The sequence below is a fragment of the Hemitrygon akajei genome, chromosome 1 (assembly GCF_048418815.1).
Source record: "Hemitrygon akajei chromosome 1, sHemAka1.3, whole genome shotgun sequence".
In the NCBI taxonomy this organism is placed as follows: domain Eukaryota; kingdom Metazoa; phylum Chordata; class Chondrichthyes; order Myliobatiformes; family Dasyatidae; genus Hemitrygon; species Hemitrygon akajei.
In genome coordinates this window covers 13,878,075-13,898,219 of record NC_133124.1, presented here as the reverse complement: position 1 = coordinate 13,898,219, position 20,145 = coordinate 13,878,075, and the positions used below count along the sequence as shown (strand labels likewise).

At 45.4% G+C, this 20,145-nt stretch overlaps 1 protein-coding gene across 1 annotated transcript in view; it reads right to left on the bottom strand.

Moving 5' to 3' along the window:
* Positions 1–20,145, bottom strand: part of LOC140729972 (tumor necrosis factor receptor superfamily member 11B-like) — a 59,255-nt gene that overhangs the window by 16,780 nt on the left and 22,330 nt on the right. The window lies entirely within an intron of this gene.

Genomic DNA, 20,145 nt, shown 5'->3' with positions numbered 1-20,145 from the left:
CCTTAAGATTTGTCTCCTAACAGGTAGCCACAAAGCAAAGAAATCTAAAAGACCCCAATGTGCAGAGAGAGAAAAAAACAAATCATGCAAACAATGAACAGAAGCGAATATTCTGAACTGAAGTCCACAAAGGCAGCCCGTCCACATTCCCTTAGTTCCATCCACCACTTGATCGGGGGTCTAAGGAGGCACTACACCTTGCCCAAAGGTGATCTGCAGGCTAGTGGAGGGAAAGAGCACCATATACCTCCTTTGGCAGAGATATATCTTCACCCCACCACTATTAATGTTAAGGGCAGCATCATCTCTACTAATAGAAAATGGAAAATCTTCAGCATGTCACAGGCCCTTCAGCCCACAATGTTGTGCTGACCATATAACTGACCCCAGAAGCTGCCTAGAATTTCCCTACCGCATAGACCTCTATTTTTCTAAGCTGCATGTACCTATCTAAGAGTCTCTTAAAAGACCCTATTGTATCTGCTTTTTTTTTAGTGACAGAACATTTTTGTTAGCTTAATAAAATATTGGATGACAATCCTTTAATTCCCAGAATTGGCCAGACCAAAATCAGTGATGAGGATCTTGGAGTCTGATTCCCGGTGATAATGAAGTAGATATTCCAGTTTCAAATTTCGATGTGTAATCCCCAGGATGTGTAGGTATTTTATCTCATCTAATCTGATTCCTATTCATTATTTATGACAACTGATATGTGACTGTCAGATTAACACTTGAACATGAACAATGGAAAATATGCTCAGGGTCAATAAAACACTGGTTGGACCATACTTGGAATACTGTGTTCAATTCTAGTCACCTCATTATACTGTAGGAAGCACAAAGAAGATGCAAGGGGGGCTTATTATGATGCTGCCTGGATTAGAGAGCATGTCTTATCAGGGAAAGCTGAGTGAGCTAGGACTTTTCTCTTTGCAGTAAAGGGGAGTGAGATGAATTGATAGACATGTACAAGATGAAAGGAGGCATAGACGGAGTGGATAGCCAGAGACTTTTTCCCAAAGTGGAAATGCTAAAGAAAGGGGCAAAATGTTAAGGTGGTTTAAGTAATGTATTTGGAGGGGGGAGGCTTTTTACACCGAGAGCTGTGGATGCTTGGAATATCCTGCCAGGAGTAATGGTACGGCCAGATACATTTGGGACATTTAATAACCTTTTGGATAGTTTCTTGGATGATGGAGGATGATGTAGGAGGGAAGAATTAAATTGGTCTTGTAGTGGATCAGTATAACATCATTGGCTGAAGGGCCTGTGTCAAGCTGTAATGTTCTCTGTTCCATGTTACTATCTAGCCTTCCTATTGGTCTGACTTGACGTATACACATGTATATTGGTGATGGGAGTGTGTGGGGGGGGGGTGGTTGGGAATGGGGGAGACTTGTTTGGAGGCACTGGAAACATTCTAGGAGGTTTGGTTGGGCTGTACCAAGGTCGGGGAGTTCTGAGAAGGACAGTGACGTTTAAAGAGCACCTGAATTGTTTAATTGCTGTTTAATGAGAATTGTTAATAATTTAGAATTCCTTGTGTTTTCTCTAGAGTGACTTGCTCTTTGTAGTGTGGTCTCCTGGTGCTTTCTGTTCAAACTTGCAACATTTATTTTGATAGGCTCAGAAATTCTGTGTAACTTGTATTATTTAATTGGATGTCCAATTTGCTCTAATCATGGGTCCTAGTGTAACCGGGTAACCACTGAATCCTATTCATGATCAGTAAAAAGTGTACTTAGGCATCCATCCGGGTAATGCTAGAATGGTTGTCTGTGCCTTTAAGTGGAGATGGTGAGGTCATTATGCACATGTGGGATAGTGGGGAGACCATTTTGTTTTCTGCTGAAGTAGCTGGTGGGGCATTGGAATCGAATTCCCCCAGAGGTACTGGGCTTGGTGAGGAAAGGTGAGCATTAATTTACAATATCCATGTGAATCCGTTTATGCTTGTTGGCGAATCGAGAATATCAGTAATTTGACATGTTTTACAGGTGGATGCTTTAGATTTTCACAAGTGAAGGACTCGATGCTGGACAGCGTGACTTGTGCCAAGTTCCTCACCAGCCAAGTAGAAACATAGAAACATAGAAAAGGGGTGCAGGAGTAGGCCATTCGGCCCTTCGAGCCTGCATCGCCATTCAGTATGATCATGGCTGATCATCCAACTCAGAACCCTGTACCTGCTTTCTCTCCATACCCCCTGATCCCTTTGGCCACAAGGGCCATATCTAACTTCCTCTTAAATATAGCCAATGAACCGGCCTCAACTGTTTCCTGTGGCAGAGAATTCCACAGATTCACCACTCTCTGTGTGGTGAAAGTGGTGTAGGTCAGTCTTCCTGTAATTTAACTACCAGGGAATATCTTGTAAAGGTTGTGCCAAAGTGCACCTTTTGTCTAACTTTATTGTATCATGACTGATTGTGCATGTAACAACGTAACGTGAATGTTTAGTCTCTGTTCGGGGGTTCAGCATGTGTGTACTGAAAAGTAGTAGACATCTTAGATGAGATGAATTCGCTTACATTTTTTGCTGCTGTGTATAAGATACAGGGTTGGGGGGATTCTAATGTTGTTTGTATTGTGTTTCTTTAGAATTGCCACTACCGTATTAGTACTGTATTAGTTTTGTGCGATTTTCTTTGTATTTTTATACTGCATATGCAATTCATCGATACATGAGTGTGTGGATCGACGGTTAAACAGAGATTGTAACAGCTGGACCTGATTGTAAAGTCGTTCGTTTTGCTTTAAGATCCTCTTCCGGCACTTAAACATCTAAAACAGATGAAGGAATTAAAACCAGAAAAAGTATTTGTTGACCTGAGTGTGTACTTTTCCCCAGGTGACTCTAGTTTTGAGAATTTTACTTCTCACAGTGTTATTCAGCTGAGCCACTGATTTTCCATTGGAGTTCTTATGAATCATCTCTGCAATGGAGTCTGTCTTTCCTCTGCACTTGAGTTCTGACATTGCCAGCACACATGGAGACAGAGACCTAGTAGAGGAGGTCAAATGGAAGCCCTTCATTTGCAGGAGCATTGCCAACCAGACTTGAGGTTGATAGAATCTTAATTTGTAAGGACGTTAGAGATTACAGGTAGAAGGCACAAGAACGGGTTGAGAGGGAAAATTAATCAGCCATGATTAAATGGCAAACCAGTCTCAATGGGCTGAATGGCCTAATTCTGCTCCTATATCTTATGTTATTATTGTATAGTCTGGTACAGAGCAGCAAATTACTGAGGTGGTTTGGAAGCAATGTTATTTTTACATACATTAGCATTATCTGTCACATGCAGTGAAATGTGTCATTTTGTGTCAACAACTAGCTCAGCCGGAGGATTTTGCTGGGGGGCAGCCCACAAGAGCCGCCATGCTTCTGGTGCCAACATGACCACAACTCACCAAGCCTAACCCTTATTTCTTTGGAATGTGGGAGGCAACATAGCACCCAGAGGAAACCCCACTTGGTCATGGGGAGAACGTATAAACTCCTCACGGGCAGCGATGGGGATTGAACAGGGTCGCCTGTACTGTAAAGCCTTGTTGCTACGCTTGGCGCCCAAAATTTTTGAGTGCCTGGCATTGATAAAACTATCCAGTCCTGTCATTGTTGTATCACGGTGTTGTGCAACTGTAAAATAGTGCAGTTGCACTATTTATCACTATTTTATCTTCCTTTGCGAAAGATACAAAAGACTCTGTAATTTCATCCATTCTGACTCAAGATAAACATAAAAAGCCAACTGATACATGATTTTGTGTTGAGTTGAGTCACCTGTCTCAAGTATTTTCTTGGAATTGGCATTAGCACACATGAAGACTTGGACACAATGTTCCCAGTTATGATGCAAAAACTTTGAATTAATTTAATTTTTTTGAATAATGGAATTGGCACACGTCAAATATCTATTTCACTCCTCTGCTGCTTTCAAGCCATACAAAAGGTTTCCTGGCATTTAACCTTGTAGCTGTTCCATAGAATGAAACTATCCTCGAGGTTAAATAACATATAATAAATAAGTTTGTGGGAATGAGTCACTCAAATGTACTGTACAAGTTTAGAAATATCCACTTTAAACTGTGCCATTAGTACTCACAAAACTTTTACTTAGTCTGGACACAGAAGTTTGGGTAATTTTTCAGTTCTTTCTTATTTCAGAACATTTGTTCTTCCTCAGAAAGTATGTTTTGTTCAAATTCTTTCTCTATGGTTCTACTTTACATAAACGGGATCACTTCCATTAACAGGTGATGCTGGAAATCCAAAGCAACAATCCACAAAATGCCGGAGGAACTCAACAGATCAGGCAGTATCTATGGAAATGAATAAACAGTCGACTTTTTGCACCGAGACCCTTCTTCAGGACTGAGAAGAAAGGGGGGAGATGCCAGAATAAAAAGGTTGCGGGGTGGGGGGGAGGGACGTTAGCTGGAAGGTGACAGGTGAAGCCAGGTAGGTGGGGAAGGTCAAAGGCTGGAGAAGAAGGAATTTGATATGAGAGGAGAATGGACCATAGGAAAAAGGGAAGGTGGAGAGGACCCAGAGGGAAGTAATACGTAGGTGAGAAGAGGTAAAAGGTCAGAGGGAGAGGGGAATGTGTTTGCCGGAGGATCTCTTCTCACGTTGAGGAGCTACTTTTCCTTGTATCTGTGCATCTCCATGCCATCTGATACGGAGGGGTGGGGGGGGTGGTCACTGCACAGGATCAGGAAAAATGCCATAGATGGCTACAAACTCTGCTGGCTGCATCACGGGCACTAGCATCCCCACCATCATCAAAAGACAAAGCCTCAAAAAGGTGGAATCTATCATTAAGGACCCCATTATCCAGGATGTGCTCTCTCCCCATTGCTATCATTGGGATGGAGGTACAGGAGCCTGAAGACCCACATTCACTTCTTAGGAACAGCTTCGTCCCGTCCAGCATCAGATTTCTGTGAACACCACCTCATTATTTTCCCTCTCTTTTTATACTACTGATTGCAACTCTACTGAATTTACTTTATTTTTATATATACGCATCTTTCTTATTGTAATTTATAAGATCTTATGTATTGCACTGCACTGTTGTTCTAAAGCAAGATGTTTCACAGTATATGTCAGTGATATTAAAACTGAATCTGTTTCTGATCTGTGTTCTTTCATCAAATGGCAGCTATATGATGTCAGAGAAACAACCATTGACTACCACTCTCTGGCTTCTGCCACGATGCTAATTTTGAATCCAAATTCCTAACTCATGCAGAATGCCAAGCTCCCACAAAAAAAGGATAAAATTGTTTCGATATCACGTGCGTCCTCAGAAGGCAAATTTCAATTGAATGAGAATAGGGTTGGAAAGGAAGCCGTCATTTTTCTTTACTCAACACGCCAAGCAGTGGAGGAACACAGCAGGTCAGACAGCATCCATGGAGGGAAACGGGCAATTGATGTTTTGGTTTGAGAGCCTCTGGATCTATTTGGCAGACGTCCTGGTCAGTTTGAGGTTCCAAATGAAAACCGTACCAAACCTGACCAACAGGCAACCATGGCTGCTGCCAGGAGGGTATGAATTGGCCAGAGAGTGGGTGGAAAGGCAGTATGGCGGTTAGCACAATCAATCATCGATCGGGGTTCATATGGTTAGGGTTACTGAGTTGTGGGTATGCTATACTGGCACTGGGAGCCTGGCAACTCCAGAGGTGCACACAGTGTGTATTGAAGTGACTGAACCCAATGTTTGGGCATTTAGGAGCTGGGCAGGTCAGGGCATGAGGGCCCGAGGCGAGGGATGAGCTGGTTCAACTCGCTGCTCTGTGATGTTTATTGGGCTCTGCGCTGAAACAGGGACCTGTGGATGGACTCTCTTTGTGGACTTCAGATCATTATTTGCTTGCATTTATTGTTAGCACGACTTAATTATTTTTTCTGGATATTGAGTGTTCAATGGTCTACTTTTTTAAGTAGGCTCTTTGGGGTTTTTTTGCTTTGTGTTTGCCTGTTGGAGACGAATCTTGATTGTATACTTTGATAATAATTGTGCTCTGAACTTTGTATTTTGAATTTCAAAGTAAGTATGACAAATAAATCTAAACTTTATCTTTAGAGAAATCGGAGAAAGAGGAAACTAGGCTATGACAAAATGCTACAGATTAGTACGGACAGAGTTCAGACATAAGACATCTCAGAACCCTAAGGGCACCACAGTAGTGTAGTGGTTAGCATGACTCTAGTACTGCTGGGGGTGTCAGAGTTCAGAGTTCAAGCTTGGCATCCTCTGTAAGGAGTCTGTACGGTCCTCCCCATGCAATGTGTGGGTTTTCTCCGGGAGTTGTGGTTCCCTCCCACAATCCAGAGACATATCGGTTCGTAGTTTAATTGGCCATGTAAATTGTCCTGTGATTAGGTTAGGGTTAAATCACAGTTTGTTGGGGGTTTGCGGAGTGGTGTGGCTTAAAGGGCTAGCGGGCCTATTCCACACTGTGACTCTAAATAAAGAGAGACGCAGAAGCAGAATTAGGCCATTCTGCCCATCGAGTCTGTTCCACCATTCCATCATGGCTGATTTATTATCGCTCTCAACCTCCATTCTCCTGCCTTCTCCCCATAACCATTGATGACCTGACTGATCAAGAGCCTAGATACATTATATATTTTGCATTAAATATACAAATAACTATCTCAGTCTTTCAATATTCAATAGGTTTCAATGAGATCCCCCATCTCATTCTTCTAAATTCCAGTGAGTACAGCCCAACAGCCATCAAGCACCCCTCATGTATTAACCCTTTCATTCCCGTGATCATTCTCGTGAGCCTCCTCTGGACCCGCTCCAGTGTCGAGACATCCTTTTTTAGATAAGTGACCCAAAACTGCTCACAATACTCCAAGTGCGGTCTGACCAATGCTTTACTGATTCTCAGCATTACATCCTTGCCTTTACATTCTAGTCACCTCAATATGAATGCTAATATTGCATTTGCCTTTGTTACTACTAGCTCAACCTGCAAGTTAACCTTTAGGGAATCATGCACAAGGACTCCCAAGTCTTGTTGCACCTTCAATTTCTGAATTCACTCCTCATTTAGAGAATAGTCTATGCCTTTATTCCTTCTACCAAAGTGCAAGACCATATACTTCCCTATGCTAAATACCATCAGCCACTTTTCACATTCTCCTAATCTGTCCAAGTTCTTCTGCAGACTCTTTGCTTCCTCAGCAGTGCCTACCACTCCACCTACCTTTCTATCATCTGCAAACTTGGCCACAAAGCTATCAATTCCATTATCCAAGTCATTGAGATTTAATGTGAAAAGAAGTGATCCCAACACTGACCTGAGGAACACCACTAGTTGCCAGCGGCTAACCAGAAAAGGCCCCTTTATTCCCAATCTTTACCTCCTCCTGCCAGTCGGCCAATCTTCTGTTCAAGTTAGCATCTTTCCTGTAATGCCATCGGCTCTTATCTTGTTTAGCAGCTTTATGTGCAGCACCTTTTCAAAGGCCTTCCAGAAATCCAAGCTAACCTGCCTGTTGTTTCCTTAAAGAATTCCAGCAGATTGCTTAAGAAAACCATGCTGACTTTGGCCTATTTTGTCATACACCACCAAATACCCCAAAACCTCATTCTTAATAATGGGCTCCAACATCTTGCCAGCCACTGATGTCAGGTTAATTGGTCCATAATTTCCTTTCTTCTGCCTCCCTCCCTTCATAAAGAGTGAAGTTATATTTGCAGTTCTCAGTCTCGAGATCCCAGTGTCTAGAGATATTAATGCTTCCACTCTCTTTAGCTACCCCGTTCAGAACCCTGGGATAGAGTACTACTGTTCCAGGTGACTTAATTACCCTTAGACCTTTCAGCTTTCCAGCACCTTCTCCCTGGTTATAGCAACTACTCATTTCTGCCCCTGACACTCTCGAATTTTTGGTATGCTACTAATGTTTTCCAAGGTGAAGACTGGCGTAAAATACTTATTAAGTTTGTCTACCATATCCTTGTCCCCTACTACTGTCTCTCCAGTCTCATTTTCCGGAGGTCCACTATCCATTCTTCCCTCTGCTTTACTCTTTGTATATTTGAAAAAAGACTTTTTTTTAATTAAAATTTTTTTATTGTGTTTTCAAGTAATTACAGAATAAAAGTGTATGAAAAAGAAAATGTATGTTACCCATCCCCCCTCCCCTTAACCCCTCCCCCCTAACATCCCTACAGAAACTTTTGGTAACTTCTTTTATATTATTGCCTAGCTTAACTTCATATTTCATCTTTTCTCTCCTTATTGCTTTCTTAGTTGCCTTCTGTTGGTTTTTTAAAAGCATTCCAATCCTCTAACTTCGCACTAATTTTTGTTTTATTGTATGCCCACTCTTTTGCTTTTACGCTGTCTTTGACTTCCCTTGTCAGCCACAGTTACCTCCTCCTCCCTTTAGAATATTCCTTTTTCTCTGTGATGAACTGACTAACACCTTCTGAAGGGCTGCCAAAATCTCCAGCCATTGCTGCTCTGCTGTCATCCCTGCTAGTGCCTCTTCAAATTAATTTTGGCCAGCTCCTCTCTGTTGTTCTCTTTACTCTGCTGTAAAAACTGACGCATTTGTCCCTGACTTCACCCTCTCAAATTGCAGGGTGAATTCTATTATATTATGATCACTGTCCCCTAAGTATTCCTTCAACTTAAAACTCCCTAACAGATCTGTTTCATTACACAACACTGATAAGGTTCATCAGGTAAAATGGGATGTAAGAAAAAGGGCTCACAATATGGTCACTGGGTAGTGCCTGCTCAGCTCTTTGCTAAAACAGTGTCCCTTGCAGTCACTCAACATGTGCCACGGCAGCGTGACACTGTTACAGCTCTGGACGTTGGAGTGTGGAGTTCAATCCCGGTGTCCTCTGTAAGGTGACTCTGTATGTTCTCCCCGAATGCGTGGGTTTTCTCCAGGTGCTCCAATTTCAACCCACACTCCAAAGATGTACCCATTGGTAGGTTAATTGGTTTTTGTAAATTGTCCTGTGAGTAGGTTATGGTTAATCAGGTTTGTCGAGGGTCGCTAGGCAGTGTCGCTCATAGAGCCAGAAGGCGCTACTCCACACTGTGTTGCTAAAGAAGCGAACATCAAAGGCAGGTTTTTCAATACTGTGTGTGGTAGGTATACAGGCCAGCACAGCATTGTGGGCTGAAGGGCCCTTCAGAACACTACAGCACAGTACAGGCCCTTCGGCCCACAGTGTTGTGCTGACCTGCTAACCTACTCTAAGATCAATCAGCGCAGGCATTACCCAGTGTACAACTGTTGCATGAGTGGTGCTCTGGGTTCCTCCCATAGGGCAAAGATGTACCAGGTAGGTTAATCGGTCATTGTAAATGGTCTGTGATTAGGCTAAGGTTTAAATTGGGGTTGTCTGGGGTTTCTGGGCAGTGCATCTCGATGTGCTGGAAGGTCGTATTCTGCACTGTCTTTCTAAATAAAAATAAATAAATTAAACAACTGGTGCAGGTCGCAAAATTTCTACTCTTCATTGGCTAATGATTCTTTAGGCAGCACTAAGGAGAATTCCAGGTTCATCTTTTGCTTGGCAATTCCCTGTCCACTTCTTCACTCAATGTTTAAATCGTAGAGCATTGAACATAAACCATTACATTATAGAACATGACCTTCAGCCCATGATGTTGTGCCAGCGTTTTAACTCACTCTAAGATCAATCTAACCTGTCCTTCCTACATAGTCCTCCATTTTTCTATCCTCGACTTGACTATCTAAGAGCTTCTTAAATGCCCCTAATGTATCTGGCTCTACTACCAGCGCTGGCAGGACACTCCACACAACCACTACTCTGTGTGTAAAGAAATTGTGCCCCCCTGTATTAGTCAGCCAGTAGAATGCGAAAGGTTTAAAAAGAAGACCGCCATATCCAGCGGGCAGCGTTCGGAGCGGGCAGCAGAGTGGTAGGGCTTTGGCTCAATGGGCTTAGGCAGTAACGGGACGAAGCAAAGTAGGTTTACCGGTGTTATTTGCGGAAAGGAGGAAGTATGTGTGTGAGGCCTGTTTTCTGTGCTTGGTGTCAGATGTGGGAGGTCCTGGAGTCTCCCAGCCTCCCCATTGGCCATGTCTGCACCAGGTGCGTCGAGCTGCAGCTCCTAAGGGACCGAGTGAGGGAGCTGGAGATGCAGCTCGATAACCTTCGTCTGGTCAGGGAGAGTGAGGAGGTGATAGAAAGGAGTTATAGGCAGGTGGTCACACCAGGGCCATGGGAGACAGACAAGTGAGTCACAGTCAGGAGGGGGAAGGGGAAGAGTCATATACTAGAGAGTACCCACAAGGAAATCTGCAGTTAGTTGTGAATATGCCCTGGGTTGCTGGGGCAGCCGAGATCGACAGCCGGGGCCGGGGACACAATACGAAGACCATGCTCTGGGGTCTGCAGATGGAAGATCTTGCGATCATTGCAGGAGAAGACCGGAGGGGGTGGGATGAAACTAAGAGCTGGAAAGGTGATTGGCAAAAGTCATACCGAGCTGGAGAAGGGAAAGGATCATGGGATGGGAGGCCTCAGGAGAAAGAAAGGGGGGGTGCACCAGAGGGAGATGGAGAACAGGCAAAGAAACGGCGATTGCACGCGAGGATCCGACGGAGGATGAAATAACGGACAGGTCCATTGCAAACGGAGAAAAAGGTGTCCTGGAGGCGTGGAAGGGACTGTGATAGGGACGCCAGGTACCTCCTCATGGCGGAGAGTGTCACCTTCAGAGCTCGATGGGAGAAACAACAGGAGGCAGAGTCAATTAAATGTGAGTACCTAGGATCCTCAGAAGGTCCAAATTGAGAAGCTCGAAAACAGATCCTGAAGCCAACTGGAGTCAGTTGGCAGTGGAGACACGTTCCAAGGAAGGATATATGGCTGTAATAGCGGGTCTGGGTCAAAATATGATCGAAAAGTTGAAGGGCCGAAGGAATTATAGATGGGGAGCAGCAAGAGAGGGTTTCACTGAACTCCCGTCGAAGAGAAGATTTAAACTTCTTCAGTGTAGGCATCACTGGCAGAGGCTTCGCAGTAGAATTTAAAAGCAAACATGCGGAAATCTGCAGTTGTGAATATGTCCTGGGTTGCTGGGGCAGCCGAGATCGGCGGCCGGGGCCAAGGACGCGATGGACTCCAGCGCCATTACCGCGTGTTCCAACGGACATGGATTCGCCCCGACTGTCGATCTCAGCTGCCCCAGCAACCCGGGCATTTTGAAAATCTGGACTCCAGCACCATCAACGACCATGGACAGCTTCAAAGCGATTGCGCAACCACCGACTGCGACTCCAGCCTTGAACTCCAGGCCGGGTCTTCACATGCTGCGATTGTGACTCCTGTCTCCCCTTCCCCCACCATCACTCTGCCATCCCCTCTCCCTCAGATCCCATCGTCAGCTCCTGGGCCCTCAGTGGCTCCATCTTCCTCTCACCCCAACCCTTCCCTCTCCACTGACACTACCAGCCTCCCTCCCCCCCCGATCCCATCTCTCATCCATGCCGGGTCTTTACCATTCCCTCCGAACTTCAACTCTCTGAGGCAGAGTGCTCTGTCCTCAGTAAGGGCCTCAGCTTTGTCCCCCTTCCCCCACACCTCAGCGAGTTCCGCGTACGCCATGACGCTGAACTCTTCTTCCACCGGCTCCGTCTCTGAGCTTACTTCTTTGACAAGGACTCTCCTACCACCACCAATGACCCTTTCTCCTGTCTTCAACCCTCCTCCCATCTTCAGCCTTCCTCCTCTTCATGGACACCCCATTCTGGTCTTCTGCCTGCTCTGGATCTCTTTATTGCTAATTGTCGACGGGACATCAACCGTCTTGACTTCACCACACCCTGTTCCAATTCCAAACTCACTCCTTCTGAACGGTCTGCTCTCCGTTCCCTCCACACCAATCCCAACCTCACTATAAAACCTGCTGATAAGGGGGGAACTGTTGTTGTCTGGCGTACTGACCTCTACCTGGCCGAGGCACAGCAACAACTCTCTGATACCTCCTCTTATTTACCCCTTGATCATGACCCCACTAAGGAGCACCAGGCCATTGTCTCCTATACCGTCACCAACCTTATCTGCTCTGGGGATCTCCCATCCACTGCCACAAACCTCATAGTTCCCACACCCCGCACTTCCCGTTTCTACCTCCTACACAAGATCCACAAACCTGCCTGTCCAGGTAGACCTATTGTCTCAGCTTGCTCCTGCCCCACTGAACTCATTTCTGCATACCTTGACACTGTCTTATCCCCCCTTGTTCAATCTCTTCCCACCTATGTTCGTGACACTTCTCATGCTTTGAATTTTTTCAATGATTTTTAGTTCCCTGGCCCCCACCATCTGATTTTCACCATGGACGTCCAGTCCCTATATACCTCCATCCCCCACTGAGATGGTCTCGAAGCTCTTCGCTTTTTTTTGGATTCCAGACCTAACCAATTCCCCTCTACCACCACTCTCCTCCGTCTAGCGGAATTAGTTCTCACTCTCAATAATTTCTCCTTTGGCTCCTCCCATTTCCTCCAAACCAAGGGTGTAGCCATGGGCACCCGTATGGGTCCCAGTTATGTCTGCCTTTTTGTTGGCTTTGTGGAACAGTCCATGTTCCAAGTCTATACGGGTATCCGTCCCCCTCTTTTCCTTCGCTACATCGACGACTGCATTGGCGCTGCTTCCTGCACGCTTGCTGAGCTCGTCGACTTCATTAACTTTGCCTCCAACTTTCACCCTGCCCTCAAATTTACCTGGTCCATTTCTGACACCTCCCTCCCCTTTCTTGATCTTTCTGTCTCCATCTCTGGAGACGGCCTATCTACTGATAACTACTATAAGCCTACAGACTCTCACAGCTACCTGGACTATTCCTCTTCCCACCCTGTCTCTTGCAAAAATGCTATCCCCTTCTCACAATTCCTCCGTCTCCACCACATCTGCTCTCAGGATGAGGCTTTTCATTCCAGGACAAAGGAGATGTCTTCCTTTTTTAAACAAAGAGGCTTCCCTTCGTCCACCATCAACTCTGCTCTCAAACGCATCTCTCCCATTTCCCGCACATCTGCCCTCACCCCATCCACCAGCAACCCATCCCACCTGGGATAGGGTTCCCCTTATCCTTACCTACCACCTCACCAGCCTCCAGGTCCAACGTATAATTCTCCGTAACTTCCGCCACCTCCAATGGGATCCCACTACCAAGCACATCTTTCTCTCCCCCCCTTTCTGCTTTTCTGCGTTCCCTACGTGACTCCCTTGTCCACTCGTCCCCCCCATCCCTTCCCACCAATCTCCCTCCTGGCACTCATCCTTGTAAACGGAACAAGTGCTACACCTGCCCTTACACTTCCTCCCTCACCACCATTCAGGGCCCCAGACAGTCCTTCCAGGTGAGGCGACACTTCACCTGTGAGTCGGCTGGTGTGGTATACTGCGTCTGGTGCTCCCAGTGTGGCATTTTATATATTGATGAGACCCGACGCAGACTGGGAGACCGTTTCGCTGAACATCTACGCTCGGTTCGCCAGGAAAAGCAGGATCTCCCAGTGGCCACACATTTTAATTCCACATCCCATTCCCATTCTGATATGTCTATCCCTTCTTACCCCATCCCTGACATATTTAGTTGCTTGCCAGTTCTCCATCTCCCTCTGGTGTTCCACCCCCCAACATTCTTTCTCCTGAGGCCTCCCGTCCCATGATCCTTTCCCTTCTCCAGCTCTGTATCACTTTCGCCAATCACCTTTCCAGCTCTTAGCTTCATCCTACCCCCTCCGGTCTTCTCCTATCATTTCGCATTTCCCCCTGCCCCCACTACTTTCAAATCTCTTACTATCTTTCCTTTTGGTTAGTCCTGACGAAGGGTCTCGGCCCGAAATGTCGACAGTGCTTCTCCCTATAGATGCTGCCTGGCCTGCTGTGTTCCACCAGCATTTTGTGTGTGTTGTTACTAGAGAGTACCCCTGTGGCTGTACCCCTTGACAATAAGTACTCCTGTTTGAGTACTGATGGGGGGGGAAGGCCACCTGGAAGAAGCAACTGTGGCCGCGCCTCTGGCACAGAGTCTGGTCCTGTGGCTCAGAAGGGTAGGGAAGGAAAGAGAAAGGCAGTAGTGATAGGGGGCTCTATAGTTAGGGGGTCAGACAGGCGATTCTGTGGACGCAGGAAAGAAACTCGGATGGTAGTTTGCCTCCCAGGTGCCAGGGTCCAGGGTGTTTCAGATCGCATCCACGATATCCTGCAGTAGGAAGGTGAACAGCCAGAGGTCATGGTACATATTGGTGCCAATGACATAGGTAGGAAAAGGGAAGAGGACCGGAAAAAAAAGACTACAGGGAGTTAGGAAGGGAGTTGAGAAGCAGGACCGCAAAGGTAGTAATCTCGGGATTACTGTCTGTGCCACGCGACAGTGAGTATAGGAATAGAATGAGGTGGAGGATACATGTGTGGCTGAGGGACTGGAGCAAAGGGCAGGGATTCATATTTCTGGGTCATTGGGACCTCTTTTGGGGCAGGTGTGACCTGTACAAAAAGGACGGGTTGCACTTGAATCCCAGGGGGACCATTATCCTGGCGGGGAGGTTTGCTAAGGCTACTGAGGAGAGTTTAAACTAGAATTGTTGGGGGGGGGGGTGGGACCCCAGGAAATTATAGACCAGTGAGTCTTACCTCAGTGGTTGGTAAGTTGATGGAGAAGATCCTGAGAGGCAGGATTTATGAACATTTGAAGAAGCATAATATGATTAGGAGTAGTCAGCATGGCTTTGTCAAAGGCAGGTCCTGCCTTATGAGCCTGATTGAATTGCTTGAGGATGTGACTAAACACACTGATGAAGGAAGAGCAGTGGATGTAGTGTATATGGATTTCAGCAAGGCATTTGATAAGGTACCCCATGCAAGGCTTATTGAGAAAGTAAGGAGGCATGGGATTCAAGGGGGCATTGCTTTGTGGATCCAGAACTGGCTTGCCCACAGAAGGCTGTTACATGCCACAGTCAGATCTTGTGAGTGGGATGATGTAATGGTCTTGTGAGTGGGATGATGTAATGGTCTTGTGACAGTGGGGTGATGTAATGGTCTTGTGACAGTGGGGTGATGTGATGCCACATGATGGTATGGTATAAAAGAAAAGCCCGCGACTATGACACGGTTCTTATTTGTATTTTACGATGCGACCCTATTGATCTCCGTTGGCTGTTTTGGTAAGACGCCACCAGTTTTGTTTGTTGTACACTTGTTTTTGCCATACAGTTTAGTATCGGAGAGTGAAGACATTAGCAGTGTTATCCAAACCCAAAAGATTGGGTGAAGTTAATGTCGTTCAGTGTTTTGGGAGTGATCGACCTTTTTGAATCTTCGTTCAGGAAATTGTGGCATGCACGTTTGAGTTAAATCCCCGCAAGGCCAGGAAGGTTTGTGCAGTGACCATCCTCCAGCCAAAAGGTCAGTCACTTTCAGACTTTTCATTTCTTCGTCATTTCTTTGGACAAGGCATCTTTCAGCTGTGATCGGCAGATTGGTCATCTCTTCAAAGGAATCATTGTTTTGCGAAAGTCTCTCCTTAATGACTGTATAAATCACATGGACTTTTTAATTTACTGCTGTAAATCTGTGCTTGTCTGAGAACTCATTAAGAACTGTTTCTAAGTTTGAGTGTTTGTTAGATATAGCCGCATAGCTGTTTACTTCTAGTTAAGTTAGTCATTTGTTTACTTTTCTATGTTTTTGAGCAGAGGTTAATAAATTTTGTTGTTTGTTTGTAAGTCTGGACCCAATTTCATATCTATTGCTACTGGTTCATAACAAGGCAATGAGTGGTTGTAGACATGTCATATTCTGCATGGAGGTTGGTGACCAGTAGAGTGCCTCAGGGATCTGTTCTGGGACCCTTACTCTTTGTGATTTTTATAAATGACCTGGATGAGGAAGTGGAGGGATGGGTTAGTAAGTTTGCTAATGACACAAAGGTTGGAGGTGTTGTGGATAGTGTGGAAGGCTGTCAGAGGTCACAGTGGGACATTGACAGGATGAAAAACTGGGCTGAGAAGTGGCAGATGGAGTTCAACCCAGATAAGTGTGAGGTGGTTCATTTTGGTAGGTCAAATATGATGGCAGAATATGGCATTAATGGTCAGATTCTTGGCAGTGTGGAGGATCAGAGGGATCTTGGGGTCCAAGTCCATTGGACACTCAAAGCAGCTGCGCAGGTTGACTCAGTGGTTAAGAAGGTGTATGGTGTATTGGTCTTCATCAATCGTGGAATTGAATTTAGTAGCCAAGAGGTAATGTTGCAGCTATATAGGACCCTGGTCAGTCCCCACTTGGAGTACTGTGCTCAGTTCTGGTCGCCTCACTACAGGAAGGATGTGAAAGCCATAGAAAGGGTGCAGAGGAGATTTACAAGGATGTTGCCTGGATTGGGGAGCATGACATATGAGAATAGGTTGAGTGAACTTGGCCTTTTCTCCTTGGAGCGATGGAGGATGAGAGGTGACCTGATAGAGGTGTACAAGATGATGAGAGACATTGATTGTGTGGATAGTCAGAGGCTTTTTCCTAGGGCTGAAATGGTTTCCACAAGAGGACACAGGTTTAAGGTGCTGGGGAGTAGGTACAGAGGAGAGGTCGGGGTAAGTTTTTTACTCAGTGAGTGGTGAGTGTGTGGAATGGACTGCCGGCAACGATGGTGGAGGCGGATATGATAGGGTCTTTTAAGAGACTTTTGGATAGGTACATGGAGCTTAGAAAAATAGACGGTTATAGGTAAGCCTAGTAATTTCTAAGGTAGGGACATGTTTGGCACAACTTTGTGGGCCGAAGGGCCTGTATTGTGCTGTAGGTTTCTATGTTTCTATGTTAGGATCTGTGAGCACCACAGTAACCATATAGACAAGAGATTCTGCGGATGATAGAAATCCAGATTAACACACACATGATGCTGGAGGAACTCAGCAGGTGAGCAGCATCCATGGAAAGAATCCTGATGAAAGGTCTTTACATAAAACATTGACTCTTTATTCCTTCCCTCCAGCATTCTGCATGTGTTACAATAACCTTACCTGCCCCTTCTCCTGCACCTCTTAAGGAGCTGCTAAAATTGTTCAGGCATACGTTTTGTATTTTATCTTATAGTTTGCCATGGTTCACATTCTTTCATGATGATTTTCATTCCCTTAAGGCCATCCATTTTCAGCCAGATGACATTTGAATCCCTGCTCAAGGTTGGACCGAGGCTGCATTCACTCCAGACACCAGGGACCACAGAGGCTGGATTTTGAAGCAACAAGCTGCTGGAAGAACTCAACAGGTTGAGCAGCGTCTGTTCATGTGTGGTGGTGTGGCAAGGTGGAATTATTCTTGTGCCAAGATGAGGTCAGGGTGGGAGAGCAACACCTTAATTTTGAAAATGCTGGAGGAACTCAACAGGCCAGGCAGCGTCTGTGGAAAAGAGTAAACAGTCGATGTTTCAGGCTGAGTTGAATGTCAACTGTTTACTCTTTTCCATAGATTCTGCCTGGTCTACTGAGTTTGCCCAGCATTTTGTGTGTGATGCTTTGGATTGCCAGCATCTGTAGGGTTTCAAATGCTTGTATTCCATTAGGGTAGCTTCCAATCTGATGGCATAAGTCTTGATTTCTCTTTCCGGTGAACTAATTTCTTCCCCCCCCCCCCCCCCACTTCCTCTATTTTCCACTCTGACCCTTCACTTCTTCTCACTTCCCTATTACTTCTCCCTGGGTCCCCTTCTCCTTTCCTTTGTCCTGTGTTCCACTTTCCTGTCATATCAGATTCCTTCTCTTCCAGCCCTGGACCTCTCCCACCCAGCTGGTTTCCCCTGTCACCTTCCAGCTAGCCACTCGCCCTTCCCTGCCATCTTTTTTAATCTGGCATCTTCTCCCTTCCTTCTCGGCCCTGAAGAAGGATCTCGGTCCAAAACTTCGACTGTTTATTCATTTCCATATACTCTGCCACCAGCACTTTTTCGTGTGTTCCTTTAGAACTGTTGGAAGGAAGGAACACCTTACACTTCCTTTGGTAGAGACTTATCTTCACCCTGCCACCCTGAGTATGCTTTCAAGAAGACAAATCTCAGTACTGTATATGGTGACATACTGTGCGTGTATTTTGATAATGATTTTACTTTGAACTTTGATCTTTTCATTGCAGCACAGTCCACACCTTGTGCTGACCTTGTAACTTACTCGAAGATCAACATAACTCTTCCCTTCCACAGAGCCTTCTATTTTTATATCTACTACTTGACCATCCAAGAGTTTCTTAAATGTCCTTAATTACTCTACCATCACCAAGCATTCCGTGCATCCACCACACTCTGTGTGGGAAAAAAAACTACCTCTGACATCCCCCCTATACTTTCCACCAATCACCCTAAAATTATGCCCCCCGGAATAACAAACTTATACGTAACGAAAGATGCATAAAAAGAAACTTTGCTCCTCCTTTGGCAAACACACAAAATACAGAGGGACTCAGAAAGTCGGGCAGCACCTATGGAGGGAAGTAAATCGTCGACAGGCCTGACCCTCTCCACCTCTGATCCCCCCCCCCCCCACCCCCGCCAGTCAGGACTGGCTTATGGATATCTGGTTTCCTCCTCCTGAACTCAATAAACAGGCTGAAACCCAAGAACCTTTTTCCCTTTGTCCCTTGCCCTGTGAAATCTGGAAAGGTGCATTCACTCTGGCTTAGCACAAGGACTGAGGAACAATTATAAACCATATAACAATTACAGCATGGAAACAGGCCATCTCAGCCCTTCTAGTCCGTGCCGAACGCTTACTCTCACCTAGTCCCACCGACCTGCACTCAGCCCATAACTCTCCATTCCTTTCCTGTCCATATACCTATCCAATTTTACTTTAAATGACAATACCGAACTTGCTTCTAACACTTCTACTGGAAGCTTGTTCCACACAGCTACCACTCTTTGAGTAAAGAAGTTCCCCCTCATGTTACCCCTAAACTTTTGCCCCTTAACTCTCAACTCATGTCCTCTTGTTTGAACCTCCCTTACTCTCAATGGAAAAAGCCTATCCATGTCAATTCTATCTATCCCCCTCATAATTTTAAATACTTCTATCAAGTCCCCCCTCAACCTTCTACACTCCAAAGAATAAAAACCTAACTTGTTCAACCTTTCTCTGTAACTTAGGTGCTGAAACCCAGGTAACATTCTAGTAAATCTCCTCTGTACTCTCTCTAGTTTGTTGACATCTTTTCTATTATTTGGTGACCAGAACTGTACACAATACTCCAAATTTGGCCTTACTAAAGCCTTGTACAATTTTAACATTACATCCCAACTCCTATACTCAATGCTCTGATTTATAAAGGTCAGCATACCAAAAGCTTTCTTCACCACCCTATCCACATGAGATTCCACCTTCGAGGAACTATGCACCATTATTCCTAGATCACTCTGTTCTACTGCATTTCTCAATGCCCTACCATTTACCATGTATGTCCTATTTTGATTAGTCCTACCAAAATGTAGCACCTCACACTTCTCAGCATTAAACTCCATCTGCCATCATTTAGCCCACTCTTCTAACTGGCCTAAATCTCTCTGCAAGCTTTGAAAACCTATTTTATTATCTACAACACCACCTATCTTAGTATCATCTGCATACTTACTAATCCAATTTACCACCCCATCATCCAGATCATTAATGTATACGACAATCAGCGTTGGACCCAGTACAACTGCCTTAGTCAAGGAAGTTGCAAACCTGTGGTTTGGCTGTTTGTATTGAAGTGATGGAGGATCTCCCTGGGCCACTGTCACCTGATTACATTTACTGAGGTATTGTGTCTGATGCTTGGGCTTCTCTCCATCCCCTCCAATGACCCCATGCTGTGTTTCTCCGTCAGAGAAAACACGCAGCAGGACAGGACCGCCTCAGAGGATTCGATGTTGACCCCAGCGCAGTGATAGCTGACAAATCAGATTCTTGATGTTGGGTTGAGGGATAATAACTGTTCTTTAATCTGGTAGTTGTCAGTGTGGGTCGTAAGACTCCTGTTCCGTCTTCCTGAGAAGAGATCATGACTTTGCTGGTGGGGGTCCCTGATGATGGATGCTCCTTTCCTGTGACATTGTCCAGTGCTCAGTGGT